Raw genomic sequence first — 17,025 nt, forward strand, 5'->3', positions numbered from 1 at the left:
CGACCACGCTGTAGGGGGAGCGTACGTGTGAGGGCGCGGGTTAGTGTCAGCGTACGGGTTAGGATTAGGGGACGGGTGAGGGTCAGGCTTCGGGGAAGGGTTAGGGTTAGGGTTCGGGCTAGGGTTAGGGTTAGAGGACGGGGACGGTTCAGGGTCCAGGTGAGGGTACGACAACGCTTTAGGGGGAGCGTACGTGTGAGGGCGCGGGTTAGTGTCAGCGTACGGGTTAGGATTATGGGACGGGTGAGGGTCAGGCTTCGGGGAAGGGTTAGGTTTAGGGTTCGGGCTAGGGTTAGGGTTAGGGGACGGGGACGGTTTAGGTTCCAGGTGAGGGTACGACAACGCTTTAGGGGGAGCGTACGTGTGAGGGCGCGGGTTAGTGTCAGCGTACGGGTTAGGAATAGGGGACGGGTGAGGGTCAGGCTTCGGGGAAGGGTTAGGGTTAGGGTTCGGGCTAGCCTTAGGGTTAGGGGACGGGGACGGTTTAGGGTCCAGGTGAGGGTACGACAACGCTTTAGGGGGAGCGTACGTGTGAGGGCGCGGGTTAGTGTCAGCGTACGGGTTAGGATTAGGGGACGGGTGAGGGTCAGGCTTCGGGGAAGGGTTAGGGTTAGGGTTCGGGCTAGGGTTAGGGTTAGGGGACGGGGACGGTTCAGGGTCCAGGTGAGGGTACGACAACGCTTTAGGGGGAGCGTACGTGTGAGGGTGCGGGTTAGTGTCAGCGTACGGGTGAGGATTAGGGGACGGGTGAGGGTCAGGCTTCGGGGAAGGGTTAGGGTTAGGGTGCGGGCTAGGGTTAGGGTTAGGGGACGTGGACGGTTTAGTGTCCAGGTGAGGGTACGACAACGCTTTAGGGGGAGCGTACGTGTGAGGGCGCGGGTTAGTGTCAGCGTACGGGTTAGGATTAGGGGACGGGTGAGGGTCAGGCTTCGGGGAAGGGTTAGGGTTAGGGTTCGGGCTAGGGTTAGGGTTAGGGGACGGGGACGGTTTAGGGTCCAGGTGAGGGTATGACAACGCTTTAGGGGGAGCGTACGTGTGAGGGCGCGGGTTAGTGTCAGCGTACGGGTTAGGAATAAGGGACGGGTGAGGTTCAGGCTTCGGGGAAGGGTTAGGGTTAGGGTTCGGGCTAGGGTTAGGGTTAGGGGACGGGGACGGTTTAGGGTCCAGGTGAGGGTACGACAACGCTTTAGGGGGAGCGTACGTGTGAGGGCACGGGTTAGTGTCAGCGTACGGGTTAGGAATAAGGGACGGGTGAGGGTCAGGCTTCGGGGAAGTGTTAGGGTTAGGGTTCGGGCTAGGATTAGGGTTAGGGGACGGGGACAGTTTAGGGTCCAGGTGAGGGTACGACAACGCTGTAGGGGGAGCGTACGTGTGAGGGCGCGGGTTAGTGTCAGCGTACGGGTGAGGATTAGGGGACGGGTGAGGGTCAGGCTTCGGGGAAGGGTTAGGGTTAGGGTTCGGGCTAGGGTTAGGGTTAGGGGACGGGGACGGTTTAGGGTCCAGGTGAGGGTACGACAACGCTTTAGGGGGAGCGTACGTGGGAGGGCGCGGGTTAGTGTCAGCGTACGGGTTAGGATTAGGGGACGGGTGAGGGTCAGGCTTCGGGGAAGGGTTAGGGTTAGGGTTCGGGCTAGGGTTAGGGTTAGGGGACGGGGACGGTTTAGGGTCCAGGTGAGGGTACGACAACGCTTTAGGGGGAGCGTACGTGTGAGGGCGCGGGTTAGTGTCAGCGTACGGGTTAGGATTAGGGGACGGGTGAGGGTCAGGCTTCGGGGAAGGGTTAGGGTTAGGGTTCGGGCTAGGGTTAGGGTTAGGGGACGGGGACGGTTTAGGGTCCAGGTGAGGGTACGACAACGCTTTAGGGGGAGCGTACGTGTGAGGGCGCGGGTTAGTGTCAGCGTACGGGTTAGGATTAGGGGACGGGTGAGGGTCAGGCTTCGGGGAAGGGTTAGGGTTAGGGTGCGGGCTAGGGTTAGGGTTAGGGGACGGGGACGGTTTAGGGTCCAGGTGAGGGTACGACAACGCTTTAGGGGGAGCGTACGTGTGAGGGCGCGGGTTCGTGTCAGCGTACGGGTTAGGATTAGGGGACGGGTGAGGGTCAGGCTTCGGGGAAGGGTTAGGGTTAGGGTGCGGGCTAGGGTTAGGGTTAGGGGACGGGGACGGTTTAGGGTCCAGGTGAGGGTACGACAACGCTTTAGGGGGAGCGTACGTGTGAGGGCGCGGGTTAGTGTCAGCATACGGGTTAGGATTAGCGGACTGGTGAGGGTCAGGCTTCGGGGAAGGGATAGGGTTAGCGTGCGGGCTAGGGTTAGGGTTAGGGGACGGAGACGGTTTAGGGTCCAGGTGAGGGTACGACAACGCTTTAGGGGGAGCGTACGTGTGAGGGCGCGGGTTAGTGTCAGCGTACGGGTTAGGATTAGGGGACGTGTGAGGGTCAGGCTTCGGGGAAGGGTTAGGGCTAGGGTTCGGGCTAGGGTTAGGGTTAGGGGACGGGGACGGTTTAGGGTCCAGGTGAGGGTACGACAACGCTTTAGGGGGAGCGTACTTTTGAGGGCGCGGGTTAGTGTCAGCGTAGGGGTTAGGATTAGCGGACGGGTGAGGGTCAGGCTTCGGGGAAGGGTTAGGGTTAGGGTTCGGGCTAGGGTAAGGGTTATGGGACGGGGACGGTTTTGGGTCCAGGTGAGGGTACGACAACGCTTTAGGGGGAGCGTACGTGTGAGGGCGCGGGTTAGTGTCAGCGTACGGGTTACGATTAGGGGACGGGTGAGGGTCAGGCTTCGGGGAAGGGTTAGGGTTAGGGTTCGGGCTAGGGTTAGGGTTAGGGGACGGGGACGGTTTAGGGTCCAGGTGAGGGTACGACAACGCTTTAGGGGGAGCGTACGTGTGAGGGCGCGGGTTAGTGTCAGCGTACGGGTTAGGATTAGTGGACGGGTGAGGGTCAGGCTTCGGGGAAGGTTTAGGGTTAGGGTGCGGGCTAGGGTTAGGGTTAGGGGACGGGGACGGTTTAGGGTCCAGGTGAGGGTACGACAACGCTTTAGGGGGAGCGTACGTGTGAGGGCGCGGGTTCGTGTCAGCGTACGGGTTAGGATTAGGGGACGGGTGAGGGTCAGGCTTCGGGGAAGGGTTAGGGTTAGGGTTCGGGCTAGGGTTAGGGTTAGGGGACGGGGACGGTTTAGGGTCCAGGTGAGGGTACGACAACGCTTTAGGGGGAGCGTACGTGTGAGGGCGCGGGTTAGTGTCAGCGTACGGGTTAGGATTAGCGGACGGGTGAGGGTCAGGCTTCGGGGAAGGGATAGGGTTAGCGTGCGGGCTAGGGTTAGGGTTAGGGGATGGAGACGGTTTAGGGTCCAGGTGAGGGTACGACAACGCTTTAGGGGGAGCGTACGTGTGAGGGCGCGGGTTCGTGTCAGCGTACGGGTTAGGATTAGGGGACGGGTGAGGGTCAGGCTTCGGGGAATTGTTAGGGCTAGGGTTCGGGCTAGGGTTAGGGTTAGGGGACGGGGACGGTTTAGGGTCCAGGTGAGGGTACGACAACGCTTTAGGGGGAGCGTACGTGTGAGGGCGCGGGTTAGTGTCAGCGTAGGGGTTAGGATTAGCGGACGGGTGAGGGTCAGGCTTCGGGGAAGGGTTAGGGTTAGGGTTCGGGCTAGGGTTAGGGTTATGGGACGGGGTCATTTTTGGGTCCAGGTGAGGGTACGACAACGCTTTAGGGGGAGCGTACGTGTGAGGGCGCGGGTTAGTGTCAGCGTACGGGTTAGGATTAGGGGACGGGTGAGGGTCAGGCTTCGGGGAAGGGTTAGGGTTAGGGTTCGGGCTAGGGTTAGGGTTAGGGGACGGGGACGGTTTAGGGTCCAGGTGAGGGTACGACAACGCTTTAGGGGGAGCGTACGTGTGAGGGCGCGGGTTAGTGTCAGCGTACGGGTTAGGATTAGCGGACGGGTGAGGGTCAGGCTTCGGGGTAGGGTTAGGGTTAGCGTGCGGGCTAGGGTTAGGGTTAGGGGACGGGGACGGTTTAGGGTCCAGGTGAGGGTATGACAACGCTTTAGGGGGAGCGTACGTGTGAGGGCGCGGGTTAGTGTCAGCGTACGGGTTAGGATTAGGGGACGGGTGAGGGTCAGGCTTCGGGGAAGGGTTAGGGTTAGGGTTCGGGGTAGGGTTAGGGTTAGGGGATGGGGACGGTTTAGGGTCCAGGTGAGGGTACGACAACGCTTTAGGGGGAGCGTACGTGTGAGGGCGCGGGTTAGTGTCAGCGTACGGGTTAGGATTAGGGGACGGGTGAGGGTCAGGCTTCGGGGAAGGGTTAGGGTTAGGGTTCGGGCTAGGGTTAGGGTTAGGGGACGGGGACGGTTTAGGGTCCAGGTGAGGGTACGACAACGCTTTAGGGGGAGCGTACGTGTGAGGGCGCGGGTTAGTGTCAGCGTACGGGTTAGGATTAGGGGACGGGTGAGGGTCAGGCTTCGGGGAAGGGTTAGGGTTAAGGTTCGGGCTAGGGTTAGGGTTAGGGGACGGGGACGGTTTAGGGTCCAGGTGAGGGTACGACAACGCTTTAGGGGGAGCGTACGTGTGAGGGCGCGGGTTAGTGTCAGCGTACGGGTTAGGATTAGGGGACGGGTGAGGGTCAGGCTTCGGGGAAGGGTTAGGGTTAGGGTTCGGGCTAGGGTTAGGGTTAGGGGACGGGGACGGTTTAGGGTCCAGGTGAGGGTACGACAACGCTTTAGGGGGAGCGTACGTGTGAGGGCGCGGGTTAGTGTCAGCGTACGGGTTAGGATTAGGGGACGGGTGAGGGTCAGGCTTCGGGGAAGGGTTAGGGTTAGGGTTCGGGCTAGGGTTAGGGTTAGGGGACGGGGACGGTTTAGGGTCCAGGTGAGGGTACGACAACGCTTTAGGGGGAGCGTACGTGTGAGGGCACGGGTTAGTGTCAGCGTACGGGTTAGGATTAGCGGACGGGTGAGGGTCAGGCTTCGGGGAAGGGTTAGGGTTAGCGTGCTGGCTAGGGTTAGGGTTAGGGGACGGGGACGGTTTAGGGTCCAGGTGAGGGTACGACAACGCTTTAGGGGGAGCGTACGTGTGAGGGCGCGGGTTAGTGTCAGCGTACGGGTTAGGATTAGGGGACGGGTGAGGGTCAGGCTTCGGGGAAGGGTTAGGGTTAGGGTTCGGGCTAGGGTTAGGGTTAGGGGACGGGGACGGTTTAGGGTCCAGGTGAGGGTACGACAACGCTTTAGGGGGAGCGTACGTGTGAGGGCGCGGGTTAGTGTCAGCGTACGGGTTAGGATTAGGGGACGGGTGAGGGTCAGGCTTCGGGGAAGGGTTAGGGTTAGGGTTCGGGCTAGGGTTAGGGTTAGGGGACGGGGACGGTTTAGGGTCCAGGTGAGGGTACGACAACGCTTTAGGGGGAGCGTACGTGTGAGGGCACGGGTTCGTGTCAGCGTACGGGTTAGGATTAGGGGACGGGTGAGGGTCAGGCTTCGGGGAAGGGTTAGGGTTAGGGTTCGGGCTAGGGTTAGGGTTAGGGGACGGGGACGGTTTAGGGTCCAGGTGAGGGTACGACAACGCTTTAGGGGGAGCGTACGTGTGAGGGCGCGGGTTAGTGTCAGCGTACGGGTTAGGATTAGGGGACGGGTGAGGGTCAGGCTTCGGGGAAGAGTTAGGGTTAGGGTGCGGGCTAGGGTTAGGGTTAGGGGACGGGGACGGTTTAGGGTCCAGGTGAGGGTACGACAACGCTTTAGGGGGAGCGTACGTGCGAGGGCGCAGGTTAGTGTCAGCGTACGGGTTAGGATTAGGGGACGGGTGAGGGTCAGGCTTCGGGGAAGGGTTAGGGTTAGGGTTCGGGCTAGGGTTAGGGTTAGGGGACGGGGACGGTTTAGGGTCCAGGTGAGGGTACGACAACGCTTTAGGGGGAGCGTACGTGTGAGGGCGCGGGTTAGTGTCAGCGTACGGGTTAGGATTAGCGGACGGGTGAGGGTCAGGCTTCGGGGAAGGGATAGGGTTAGCGTGCGGGCTAGGGTTAGGGTTAGGGGACGGAGACGGTTTAGGGTCCAGGTGAGGGTACGACAACGCTTTAGGGGGAGCGTACGTGTGAGGGCGCGGGTTCGTGTCAGCGTACGGGTTAGGATTAGGCGAAGGGTGAGGGTCAGGCTTCGGGGAAGGGTTAGGGCTAGGGTTCGGGCTAGGGTTAGGGTTAGGGGACGGGGACAGTTTAGGGTCCAGGTGAGGGTACGACAACGCTTTAGGGGGAGCGTACGTGTGAGGGCGCGGGTTAGTGTCAGCGTGGGGGTTAGGATTAGCGGACGGGTGAGGGTCAGGCTTCGGGGAAGGGTTAGGGTTAAGGTTCGGGCTAGGGTTAGGGTTATGGGACGGGGACGGTTTTGGGTCCAGGTGAGGGTACGACAACGCTTTAGGGGGAGCGTACGTGTGAGGGCGCGGGTTAGTGTCAGCGTACGGGTTAGGATTAGGGGACGGGTGAGGGTCAGGCTTCGGGGAAGGGTTAGGGTTAGGGTTCGGGCTAGGGTTAGGGTTAGGGGACGGGGACGGTTTAGGGTCCAGGTGAGGGTACGACAACGCTTTAGGGGGAGCGTACGTGTGAGGGCGCGGGTTAGTGTCAGCGTACGGGTTAGGATTAGCGGACGGGTGAGGGTCAGGCTTCGGGGTAGGGTTAGGGTTAGCGTGCGGGCTAGGGTTAGGGTTAGGGGACGGGGACGGTTTAGGGTCCAGGTGAGGGTACGACAACGCTTTAGGGGGAGCGTACGTGTGAGGGCGCGGGTTAGTGTCAGCGTACGGGTTAGGATTAGTGGACGGGTGAGGGTCAGGCTTCGGGGAAGGTTTAGGGTTAGGGTGCGGGCTAGGGTTAGGGTTAGGGGACGGGGACGGTTTAGGGTCCAGGTGAGGGTATGACAACGCTTTAGGGGGAGCGTACGTGTGAGGGCGCGGGTTAGTGTCAGCGTACGGGTTAGGATTAGGGGACGGGTGAGGGTCAGGCTTCGGGGAAGTGTTAGGGTTAGGGTTCGGGCTAGGGTTAGGGTTAGGGGACGGGGACGGTTTAGGGTCCAGGTGAGGGTACGACAACGCTTTAGGGGGAGCGTACGTGTGAGGGCGCGGGTTAGTGTCAGCGTACGGGTTAGGATTAGCGGACGGGTGAGGGTCAGGCTTCGGGGAAGGGATAGGGTTAGCGTGCGGGCTAGGGTTAGGGTTAGGGGACGGAGACGGTTTAGGGTCCAGGTGAGGGTACGACAACGCTTTAGGGGGAGCGTACGTGTGAGGGCGCGGGTTCGTGTCAGCGTACGGGTTAGGATTAGGGGACGGGTGAGGGTCAGGCTTCGGGGAAGTGTTAGGGCTAGGGTTCGGGCTAGGGTTAGGGTTAGGGGACGGGGACGGTTTAGGGTCCAGGTGAGGGTACGACAACGCTTTAGGGGGAGCGTACGTGTGAGGGCGCGGGTTAGTGTCAGCGTAGGGGTTAGGATTAGCGGACGGGTGAGGGTCAGGCTTCGGGGAAGGGTTAGGGTTAGGGTTCGGGCTAGGGTTAGGGTTATGGGACGGGGACGGTTTTGGGTCCAGGTGAGGGTACGACAACGCTTTAGGGGGAGCGTACGTGTGAGGGCGCGGGTTAGTGTCAGCGTACGGGTTAGGATTAGGGGACGTGTGAGGGTCAGGCTTCGGGGAAGGGTTAGGGTTAGGGTGCGGGCTAGGGTTAGGGTTAGGGGACGGGGACGGTTTAGGGTCCAGGTGAGGGTACGACAACGCTTTAGGGGGAGCGTACGTGTGAGGGCGCGGGTTAGTGTCAGCGTACGGGTTAGGATTAGCGGACGGGTGAGGGTCAGGCTTCGGGGTAGGGTTAGGGTTAGCGTGCGGGCTAGGGTTAGGGTTAGGGGACGGGGACGGTTTAGGGTCCAGGTGAGGGTACGACAACGCTTTAGGGGGAGCGTACGTGTGAGGGCGCGGGTTAGTGTCAGCGTACGGGTTAGGATTAGGGGACGGGTGAGGGTCAGGCTTCGGGGAAGGGTTAGGGTTAGGGTTCGGGCTAGGGTTAGGGTTAGGGGACGGGGACGGTTTAGGGTCCAGGTGAGGGTACGACAACGCTTTAGGGGGAGCGTACGTGTGAGGGCGCGGGTTAGTGTCAGCGTACGGGTTAGGATTAGGGGACGGGTGAGGGTCAGGCTTCGGGGAAGGGTTAGGGTTAGGGTTCGGGCTAGGGTTAGGGTTAGGGGACGGGGACGGTTTAGGGTCCAGGTGAGGGTACGACAACGCTTTAGGGGGAGCGTACGTGTGAGGGCGCGGGTTAGTGTCAGCGTACGGGTTAGGATTAGGGGACGGGTGAGGGTCAGGCTTCGGGGAAGGGTTAGGGTTAAGGTTCGGGCTAGGGTTAGTGTTAGGGGACGGGGACGGTTTAGGGTCCAGGTGAGGGTACGACAACGCTTTAGGGGGAGCGTACATGTGAGGGAGCGGGTTAGTGTCAGCGTACGGGTTAGGATTAGGGGACGGGTGAGGGTCAGGCTTCGGGGAAGGGTTAGGGTTACGGTTCGGGCTAGGGTTAGGGTTAGGGGACGGGGACGGTTTAGGGTCCAGGTGAGGGTACGACAACGCTTTAGGGGGAGCGTACGTGTGAGTGCGCGGGTTAGTGTCAGCGTACGGGTTAGGATTAGGGGACGGGTGAGGTTCAGGCTTCGGGGAAGGGTTAGGGTTAGGGTTCGGGCTTGGGTTAGGGTTAGGGGACGGGGACGGTTTAGGGTCCAGGTGAGGGTACGACAACGCTTTAGGGGGAGCGTACGTGTGAGGGCGCGGGTTAGTGTCAGCGTACGGGTTAGGATTAGGGGACGGGTGAGGGTCAGGCTTCGGGGAAGGGTTAGGGTTAGGGTTCGGGCTAGGGTTAGGGTTAGGGGACGGGGACGGTTTAGGGTCCAGGTGAGGGTACGACAACGCTTTAGGGGGAGCGTACGTGTGAGGGCGCGGGTTAGTGTCAGCGTACGGGTTAGGATTAGGGGACGGGTGAGGGTCAGGCTTCGGGGAAGGTTTAGGGTTAGGGTTCGGGCTAGGGTTAGGGTTAGGGGACGGGGACGGTTTAGGGTCCAGGTGAGGGTACGACAACGCTTTAGGGGGAGCGTACGTGTGAGGGCGCGGGTTAGTGTCAGCGTACGGGTTAGGATTAGGGGACGGGTGAGGGTCAGGCTTCGGGGAAGGGTTAGGGTTAGGGTTCGGGCTAGGGTTAGGGTTAGGGGACGGGGACGGTTTAGGGTCCAGGTGAGGGTACGACAACGCTTTAGGGGGAGCGTACGTGTGAGGGCGCGGGTTAGTGTCAGCGTACGGGTTAGGATTAGGGGACGGGTGAGGGTCAGGCTTCGGGGAAGGGTTAGGGTTAGGGTTCGGGCTAGGGTTAGGGTTACGGTACGGGGACGGTTTAGGGTCCAGGTGAGGGTACGACAACGCTTTAGGGGGAGCGTACGTGTGAGGGCGCGGGTTAGTGTCAGCGTACGGGTTAGGATTAGGGGACGGGTGAGGGTCAGGCTTCGGGGAAGGGTTAGGGTTAGGGTTCGGGCTAGGGTTAGGGTTAGGGGACGGGGACGGTTTAGGGTCCAGGTGAGGGTACGACAACGCTTTAGGGGGAGCGTACGTGTGAGGGCGCGGGTTAGTGTCAGCGTACGGGTTAGGATTAGGGGACGGGTGAGGGTCAGGCTTCGGGGAAGGGATAGGGTTAGCGTGCGGGCTAGGGTTAGGGTTAGGGGACGGAGACGGTTTAGGGTCCAGATGAGGGTACGACAACGCTTTAGGGGGAGCGTACGTGTGAGGGCACGGGTTCGTGTCAGCGTACGGGTTAGGATTAGGGGACGGGTGAGGGTCAGGCTTCGGGGAAGGGTTAGGGCTAGGGTTCGGGCTAGGGTTAGGGTTAGGGGACGGGGACGGTTTAGGGTCCAGGTGAGGGTACGACAACGCTTTAGGGGGAGCGTACGTGTGAGGGCGCGGGTTAGTGTCAGCGTAGGGGTTAGGATTAGCGGACGGGTGAGGGTCAGGCTTCGGGGAAGGGTTAGGGTTAGGGTTCGGGCTAGGGTTAGGGTTATGGGACGGGGACGGTTTTGGGTCCAGGTGAGGGTACGACAACGCTTTAGGGGGAGCGTACGTGTGAGGGCGCGGGTTAGTGTCAGCGTACGGGTTAGGATTAGGGGACGGGTGAGGGTCAGGCTTCGGGGAAGGGTTAGGGTTAGGGTTCGGGCTAGGGTTAGGGTTAGGGGACGGGGACGGTTTAGGGTCCAGGTGAGGGTACGACAACGCTTTAGGGGGAGCGTACGTGTGAGGGCCCGGGTTAGTGTCAGCGTACGGGTTAGGATTAGCGGACGGGTGAGGGTCAGGCTTCGGGGAAGGGTTAGGGTTAGCGTGCGGGCTAGGGTTAGGGTTAGGGGACGGGGACGGTTTAGGGTCCAGGTGAGGGTACGACAACGCTTTAGGGGGAGCGTACGTGTGAGGGCGCGGGTTAGTGTCAGCGTACGGGTTAGGATTAGGGGACGGGTGAGGGTCAGGCTTCGGGGAAGGGTTAGGGTTAGGGTTCGGGCTAGGGTTAGGGTTAGGGGACGGGGACGGTTTAGGGTCCAGGTGAGGGTACGACAACGCTTTAGGGGGAGCGTACGTGTGAGGGCGCGGGTTAGTGTCAGCGTACGGGTTAGGATTAGGGGACGGGTGAGGGTCAGGCTTCGGGGAAGGGTTAGGGTTAGGGTTCGGGCTAGGGTTAGGGTTAGGGGACGGGGACGGTTTAGGGTCCAGGTGAGGGTACGACAACGCTTTAGGGGGAGCGTACGTGTGAGGGCGCGGGTTAGTGTCAGCGTATGGGTTAGGATTAGGGGACGGGTGAGGGTCAGGCTTCGGGGAAGGGTTAGGGTTAGGGTTCGGGCTAGGGTTAGGGTTAGGGGACGGGGACGGTTTAGGGTCCAGGTGAGGGTACGACAACGCTTTAGGGGGAGCGTACGTGTGAGGGCGCGGGTTAGTGTCAGCGTACGGGTTAGGATTAGGGGACGGGTGAGGGTCAGGCTTCGGGGAAGGGTTAGGGTTAGGGTGCGGGCTAGGGTTAGGGTTAGGGGACGGGGACGGTTTAGGGTCCAGGTGAGGGTACGACAACGCTTTAGGGGGAGCGTACGTGTGAGGGCGCGGTTTAGTGTCAGCGTACGGGTTAGGATTAGGGGACGGGTGAGGGTCAGGCTTCGGGGAAGGGTTAGGGTTAGGGTTCGGGCTAGGGTTAGGGTTAGGGGACGGGGACGGTTTAGGGTCCAGGTGAGGGTACGACAACGCTTTAGCGGGAGCGTACGTGTGAGGGCGCGGGTTAGTGTCAGCGTACGGGTTAGGATTAGGGGACGGGTGAGGGTCAGGCTTCGGGGAAGGGTTAGGGTTAGGGTTCGGGCTAGGGTTAGGGTTAGGGGACGGGGACGGTTTAGGGTCCAGGTGAGGGTACGACAACGCTTTAGGGGGAGCGTACGTGTGAGGGCACGGGTTCGTGTCAGCGTACGGGTTAGGATTAGGGGACGGGTGAGGGTCAGGCTTCGGGGAAGGGTTAGGGTTAGGGTTCGGGCTAGGGTTAGGGTTAGGGGACGGGGACGGTTTAGGGTCCAGGTGAGGGTACGACAACGCTTTAGGGGGAGCGTACGTGTGAGGGCGCGGGTTAGTGTCAGCGTACGGGTTAGGATTAGGGGACGGGTGAGGGTCAGGCTTCGGGGAAGAGTTAGGGTTAGGGTGCGGGCTAGGGTTAGGGTTAGGGGACGGGGACGGTTTAGGGTCCAGGTGAGGGTACGACAACGCTTTAGGGGGAGCGTACGTGTGAGGGCACGGGTTCGTGTCAGCGTACGGGTTAGGATTAGGGGACGGGTGAGGGTCAGGCTTCGGGGAAGGGTTAGGGCTAGGGTTCGGGCTAGGGTTAGGGTTAGGGGACGGGGACGGTTTAGGGTCCAGGTGAGGGTACGACAACGCTTTAGGGGGAGCGTACGTGTGAGGGCGCGGGTTAGTGTCAGCGTAGGGGTTAGGATTAGCGGACGGGTGAGGGTCAGGCTTCGGGGAAGGGTTAGGGTTAGGGTTCGGGCTAGGGTTAGGGTTATGGGACGGGGACGGTTTTGGGTCCAGGTGAGGGTACGACAACGCTTTAGGGGGAGCGTACGTGTGAGGGCGCGGGTTAGTGTCAGCGTACGGGTTAGGATTAGGGGACGGGTGAGGGTCAGGCTTCGGGGAAGGGTTAGGGTTAGGGTTCGGGCTAGGGTTAGGGTTAGGGGACGGGGACGGTTTAGGGTCCAGGTGAGGGTACGACAACGCTTTAGGGGGAGCGTACGTGTGAGGGCCCGGGTTAGTGTCAGCGTACGGGTTAGGATTAGCGGACGGGTGAGGGTCAGGCTTCGGGGAAGGGTTAGGGTTAGCGTGCGGGCTAGGGTTAGGGTTAGGGGACGGGGACGGTTTAGGGTCCAGGTGAGGGTACGACAACGCTTTAGGGGGAGCGTACGTGTGAGGGCGCGGGTTAGTGTCAGCGTACGGGTTAGGATTAGGGGACGGGTGAGGGTCAGGCTTCGGGGAAGGGTTAGGGTTAGGGTTCGGGCTAGGGTTAGGGTTAGGGGACGGGGACGGTTTAGGGTCCAGGTGAGGGTACGACAACGCTTTAGGGGGAGCGTACGTGTGAGGGCGCGGGTTAGTGTCAGCGTACGGGTTAGGATTAGGGGACGGGTGAGGGTCAGGCTTCGGGGAAGGGTTAGGGTTAGGGTTCGGGCTAGGGTTAGGGTTAGGGGACGGGGACGGTTTAGGGTCCAGGTGAGGGTACGACAACGCTTTAGGGGGAGCGTACGTGTGAGGGCGCGGGTTAGTGTCAGCGTACGGGTTAGGATTAGGGGACGGGTGAGGGTCAGGCTTCGGGGAAGGGTTAGGGTTAGGGTGCGGGCTAGGGTTAGGGTTAGGGGACGGGGACGGTTTAGTGTCCAGGTGAGGGTACGACAACGCTTTAGGGGGAGCGTACGTGTGAGGGCGCGGTTTAGTGTCAGCGTACGGGTTAGGATTAGGGGACGGGTGAGGGTCAGGCTTCGGGGAAGGGTTAGGGTTAGGGTTCGGGCTAGGGTTAGGGTTAGGGGACGGGGACGGTTTAGGGTCCAGGTGAGGGTACGACAACGCTTTAGCGGGAGCGTACGTGTGAGGGCGCGGGTTAGTGTCAGCGTACGGGTTAGGATTAGGGGACGGGTGAGGGTCAGGCTTCGGGGAAGGGTTAGGGTTAGGGTTCGGGCTAGGGTTAGGGTTAGGGGACGGGGACGGTTTAGGGTCCAGGTGAGGGTACGACAACGCTTTAGGGGGAGCGTACGTGTGAGGGCACGGGTTCGTGTCAGCGTACGGGTTAGGATTAGGGGACGGGTGAGGGTCAGGCTTCGGGGAAGGGTTAGGGTTAGGGTTCGGGCTAGGGTTAGGGTTAGGGGACGGGGACGGTTTAGGGTCCAGGTGAGGGTACGACAACGCTTTAGGGGGAGCGTACGTGTGAGGGCGCGGGTTAGTGTCAGCGTACGGGTTAGGATTAGGGGACGGGTGAGGGTCAGGCTTCGGGGAAGAGTTAGGGTTAGGGTGCGGGCTAGGGTTAGGGTTAGGGGACGGGGACGGTTTAGGGTCCAGGTGAGGGTACGACAACGCTTTAGGGGGAGCGTACGTGTGAGGGCGCGGGTTCGTGTCAGCGTACGGGTTAGGATTAGGGGACGGGTGAGGGTCAGGCTTCGGGGAAGGGTTAGGGTTAGGGTTCGGGCTAGGGTTAGGGTTAGGGGACGGGGACGGTTTAGGGTCCAGGTGAGGGTACGACAACGCTTTAGGGGGAGCGTACGTGTGAGGGCGTGGGTTAGTGTCAGCGTACGGGTTAGGATTAGCGGACGGGTGAGGGTCAGGCTTCGGGGAAGGGATAGGGTTAGCGTGCGGGCTAGGGTTAGGGTTAGGGGACGGAGACGGTTTAGGGTCCAGGTGAGGGTACGACAACGCTTTAGGGGGAGCGTACGTGTGAGGGCGCGGGTTAGTGTCAGCGTAGGGGTTAGGATTATCGGACGGGTGAGGGTCAGGCTTCGGGGAAGGGTTAGGGTTAGGGTTCGGGCTAGGGTTAGGGTTATGGGACGGGGACGGTTTTCGGTCCAGGTGAGGGTACGACAACGCTTTAGGGGGAGCGTACGTGTGAGGGCGCGGGTTAGTGTCAGCGTACGGGTTAGGATTAGGGGACGGGTGAGGGTCAGGCTTCGGGGAAGGGTTAGGGTTAGGGTTCGGGCTAGGGTTAGGGTTAGGGGACGGGGACGGTTTAGGGTCCAGGTGACGGTACGACAACGCTTTAGGGGGAGCGTACGTGTGAGGGCGCGGGTTAGTGTCAGCGTACGGGTTAGGATTAGCGGACGGGTGAGGGTCAGGCTTCGGGGTAGGGTTAGGGTTAGCGTGCGGGCTAGGGTTAGGGTTAGGGGACGGGGACGGTTTAGGGTCCAGGTGAGGGTACGACAACGCTTTAGGGGGAGCGTACGTGTGAGGGCGTGGGTTAGTGTCAGCGTACGGGTTAGGATTAGGGGACGGGTGAGGGTCAGGCTTCGGGGAAGGGTTAGGGTTAGGGTTCGGGCTAGGGTTAGGGTTAGGGGACGGGGACGGTTTAGGGTCCAGGTGAGGGTACGACAACGCTTTAGGGGGAGCGTACGTGTGAGGGCGCGGGTTAGTGTCAGCGTACGGGTTAGGATTAGGGGACGGGTGAGGGTCAGGCTTCGGGGAAGGGTTAGGGTTAGGGTTCGGGCTAGGGTTAGGGTTAGGGGACGGGGACGGTTTAGGGTCCAGGTGAGGGTACGACAACGCTTTAGGGGGAGCGTACGTGTGAGGGCGCGGGTTAGTGTCAGCGTACGGGTTAGGATTAGGGGACGGGTGAGGGTCAGGCTTCGGGGAAGGGTTAGGGTTAGGGTTCGGGCTAGGGTTAGGGTTAGGGGACGGGGACGGTTTAGGGTCCAGGTGAGGGTACGACAACGCTTTAGGGGGAGCGTACGTGTGAGGGCGCGGGTTAGTGTCAGCGTACGGGTTAGGATTAGGGGACGGGTGAGGGTCAGGCTTCGGGGAAGGGTTAGGGTTAGGGTTCGGGCTAGGGTTAGGGTTAGGGGACGGGGACGGTTTAGGGTCCAGGTGAGGGTACGACAACGCTTTAGGGGGAGCGTACGTGTGAGGGCGCGGGTTAGTGTCAGCGGACGGGTTAGGAATAGGGGACGGGTGAGGGTCAGGCTTCGGGGAAGGGTTAGGGTTAGGGTTCGGGCTAGGGTTAGGGTTAGGGGACGGGGACGGTTTAGGGTCCAGGTGAGGGTACGACAACGCTTTAGGGGGAGCGTACGTGTGAGGGCGCGGGTTAGTGTCAGCGTACGGGTTAGGATTAGGGGACGGGTGAGGTTCAGGCTTCGGGGAAGGGTTAGGGTTAGGGTTCGGGCTAGGGTTAGGGTTAGGGGACGGGGACGGTTTAGGGTCCAGGTGAGGGTACGACAACGCTTTAGGGGGAGCGTACGTGTGAGGGCGCGGGTTAGTGTCAGCGTACGGGTTAGGATTAGGGGACGGGTGAGGGTCAGGCTTCGGGGAAGGGTTAGGGTTAGGGTTCGGGCTAGGGTTAGGGTTAGGGGACGGGGACGGTTTAGGGTCCAGGTGAGGGTACGACAACGCTTTAGGGGGAGCGTACGTGTGAGGGCGCGGGTTAGTGTCAGCGTACGGGTTAGGATTAGGGGACGGGTGAGGGTCAGGCTTCGGGGAAGGGTTAGGGTTAGGGTTCGGGCTAGGGTTAGGGTTAGGGGACAGGGACGGTTTAGGGTCCAGGTGAGGGTACGACAACGCTTTAGGGGGAGCGTACGTGTGAGGGCGCGGGTTAGTGTCAGCGTACGGGTTAGGATTAGGGGACGGTTGAGGGTCAGGCTTCGGGGAAGGGTTAGGGTTAGGGTTCGGGCTAGGGTTAGGGTTAGGGGACGGGGACGGTTTAGGGTCCAGGTGAGGGTACGACAACGCTTTAGGGGGAGCGTACGTGTGAGGGCGCGGGTTAGTGTCAGCGTACGGGTTAGGATTAGGGGACGGGTGAGGGTCAGGCTTCGGGGAAGGGTTAGGGTTAGGGTTCGGGCTAGGTTTAGGGTTACGGGACGGGGACGGTTTAGGGTCCAGGTGAGGGTACGACAACGCTTTAGGGGGAGCGTACGTGTGAGGGCGCGGGTTAGTGTCAGCGTACGGGTTAGGATTAGGGGACGGGTGAGGGTCAGGCTTCGGGGAAGGGTTAGGGTTAGGGTTCGGGCTAGGGTTAGGGTTAGGGGACGGGGACGGTTTAGGGTCCAGGTGAGGGTACGACAACGCTTTAGGGGGAGCGTACGTGTGAGGGCGCGGGTTAGTGTCAGCGTACGGGTTAGGATTAGCGGACGGGTGAGAGTCAGGCTTCGGGGAAGGGTTAGGGTTAGCGTGCGGGCTAGGGTTAGGGTTAGGGGACGGGGACGGTTTAGGGTCCAGGTGAGGGTACGACAACGCTTTAGGGGGAGCGTACGTGTGAGGGCGCGGGTTAGTGTCAGCGTACGGGTTAGGATTAGGGGACGGGTGAGGGTCAGGCTTCGGGGAAGGTTTAGGGTTAGGGTTCGGGCTAGGGTTAGGGTTAGGGGACGGGGACGGTTTAGGGTCCAGGTGAGGGTACGACAACGCTTTAGGGGGAGCGTACGTGTGAGGGCGCGGGTTCGTGTCAGCGTACGGGTTAGGATTAGGGGACGGGTGAGGGTCAGGCTTCGGGGAAGGGTTAGGGTTAGGGTTCGGGCTAGGGTTAGGGTTATGGGACGGGGACGGTTTTCGGTTCAGGTGAGGGTACGACAACGCTTTAGGGGGAGCGTACGTGTGAGGGCGCGGGTTAGTGTCAGCGTACGGGTTAGGATTAGGGGACGGGTGAGGGTCAGGCTTCGGGGAAGGGTTAGGGTTAGGGTTCGGGCTAGGGTTAGGGTTAGGGGACGGGGACGGTTTAGGGTCCAGGTGACGGTACGACAACGCTTTAGGGGGAGCGTACGTGTGAGGGCGCGGGTTAGTGTCAGCGTACGG

The sequence above is a fragment of the Pseudorca crassidens genome, chromosome 18 (assembly GCF_039906515.1).
Source record: "Pseudorca crassidens isolate mPseCra1 chromosome 18, mPseCra1.hap1, whole genome shotgun sequence".
In the NCBI taxonomy this organism is placed as follows: Eukaryota; Metazoa; Chordata; class Mammalia; order Artiodactyla; family Delphinidae; genus Pseudorca; species Pseudorca crassidens.